This window comes from Theropithecus gelada, chromosome 12 (genome assembly GCF_003255815.1).
Source record: "Theropithecus gelada isolate Dixy chromosome 12, Tgel_1.0, whole genome shotgun sequence".
Taxonomy (NCBI): domain Eukaryota; kingdom Metazoa; phylum Chordata; class Mammalia; order Primates; family Cercopithecidae; genus Theropithecus; species Theropithecus gelada.
In genome coordinates this window covers 110,315,119-110,317,880 of record NC_037680.1, presented here as the reverse complement: position 1 = coordinate 110,317,880, position 2,762 = coordinate 110,315,119, and positions in this window count along the sequence as shown.

Below are 2,762 nucleotides of genomic sequence, written 5' to 3'. Positions count from 1 at the left end.
AAAAGAAAAGAAAAAGAGGTTTCATGGACTCACAGTTCCACATGGCTGGGGAGGCCTCACAATCATGGCAGAAGGTGAAGGAGGAGCAAGGGCACATCTTACACGGTGGCAGACAAGAGAAAGTATGAGCAAGAGGGGGAAAAGCCCCCTATAAAACCATCAGATCCTGTGAGAACTCACTATCACACAAACAGCATGGAGATAACTGCCCCCATAATTCAAATTACTTCCCACAGGGTCCCTCTAACGACACATGGGGGTAATGGGAATTACAACTCAAGATGAGATTTGGGTGGGACACGGCCAAACCATATCACTGACCCAGAGGCAGCCTCTACAAGGTGGATTCTGCCCAGCTCACAAGGTTCCCTCTCCCCTGGCCCAAGCAGCCACAGTAATGGGACGGTGGGAGCCATGCTTTTCTCTCCGTAATCCCTCTCAGCACTGATGGTTGGACAGGGAGTGCACACCTGATCCAGCTGGACCAATCAGATTCTGACTTTCAGGAAGGAGGCACTCTAGGCCAGAGAGAATCCAGTCTGTCTCCTGTGGGATCTTGGGAGCTAGGGCAGAGGGATATGGGGACTGAGGGGCCGAAAAGACCCTGAGGAGAGGGAAGAGGAAGCTGTCGCTCTGACCCAACAGGGACAGGAGCGAGAAGGGGAGGCTCTACCCAGCGCAGGCCTGGCTGTGAGCCTCGCGTCGTCAGAAGCCTGCCTCCTTACAAAAATACTCTTTATGCTTAAGCTATCTGGAATTGGGTCCTCTCACTTGTAAACAAGAGTGCCTCAGTGCTACAGACACGAAGGTGCAAATGAGCATGAGCTGGCTGGAGCTCACAGCACCTTGGGGTCCCTGAGAGAGGTCGGGCGTCAAGGAGCCAGGGGCAGTGAGGCCGGGAGATGGGCCCCGGGTGGACTAGGAAGGGCTTTTTAGGAGGGTGAATGTAGTTGAGGGGTCACTGCACAGCCTAAAGGATGTAGAGAGGGAAATAGTGGGCAGAATGTGTTCCAGCCACTGCCTCGGGAAGGAGATGGAGCTGGGGTCAGGGAACCAGCTGAAATCCTCACTCTCTGCACCACCGCAGCTCCAATTTGAAGCTTACAGATTTAAAACTTTGCTTGTAACACAAAACAAAATAGTAAAACAAGGCAAAAAAAAAAAAAAGTAGAGAAGATACAGTACATGACAAAAAGGACATTCTGGTGAATGCAATAAACACTCTTACCAAATCCTCAGGGTAATACACTTCAATAGCAAAGTGGGCAAAAGGGTATCCTCCAAAAAATAAACATAGACGGCTCATCGGCTTGAAAAGAAATGCAACCTCTAATAATAACAATAATAAAAGCACATTGTAAACAAGATCCTGCTTTTCTCCTATCAAACTGACAGGCTTTCTTTTTCAGGATAGTACTTTGTGCTCATGAGGGTATGGGAACCTGTCTCCCTCACACACTGATAGTAACAGTTTGGGGATGCAGTGTGGGGATTTCTCAAGCTATCTGCCCAGGGTAGCAATGCAGGTGGTGCCCCACACAGATCCCCTGTGGCACCTCTTCAGTCACAAGGGCGTGTGTTTTTCTCGTCAGCTCTGACTTTCAGAGCCCCCTTTGTGGCCAAATGGAAGTACAGAGAAATTACTACTACCTGGGAGTGTGTCTCGATCACTGAGGAGGCAAGGATTCAAGCACCCAACAGCCGTGCTCCTCATTGGGATAAGTCTAGGGTGTCTTTTCTCCACTGGCTCCCAGAGTCACCCAGCAGGATTAAGCTCCAATTGCCCAGAAGAGAGCGGGTTGTTGATGGCCATCACCCCTTCTCACTCTACCACTCCTCTATCAGTGTTTCCTTTACTTCCTAAGTAAACTCCTGGCCCTTGAATCCTTATCTCAGGGAAGCCCAGACTGAGACAACTAGCAATTTGTTGTAAAGCACTTTCCAACAGAAATAATCATGAATGTGTGGAAAGACTTAGCTACTAGGATGTCCAGTGAGGTTTGTTTTGTTTGTTTGTTTGTTTGGAGACAGTCTCACTCTGTCATCCAGGCTGGAGTGCAGTGGTGTGATCTGGACTCACTGCAACCTCTGCCCCTCCCACAACCCCCCCCCCCCCCCACACACACCCCAGTTCAAGCAATTCTCCTTGAACTCAGCCTCCCGAGTAGCTGGGATTACAGGTGTTGGCGACGACACCCGGCTAATTTTTTGTATTTTTAGTAGAGATGGGGTTTCACCATATTGGCCAGGCTGGTCTCAAACTCCCGATCTTAGGTGATCCACCCACCTCAGCCTCCCAAAGTGTTGGGATTACAGGCGTGAGCCACTGTACCCAGCCTTTTTTTTTTTTAAACAAAATAATAAAAGTGAATCCAACCAGAAGTTGTGGTTAAATAAATCCTGGTATATCCATGAAATAGAATACTGCTTGGCCACTGAAAATGAATTAATTATACAAAAACACCTTGGATGAATCTTCATGACAGAGTAGAAGAGTGTTAGCAAATACTAGGTATACTTGATATTTCTGCAGTATTTATAAGTATGTGTATCTGCCACAATTGTAACTGGGGTTGTTTCTGGGCAATGTGATTACTGGCTATTTTTCTTTTCTCATGCATTTATATGTGCGCACGCAATGAGGACATATGTGTGTGAACCTCTGTATTTTCCAAACTTTCTGTCATAATCATGCATTACCTTTGTAATTAGAAAACACAACTTAACAATAAATAAATGCAACACCAATGAAGAGAAAACAC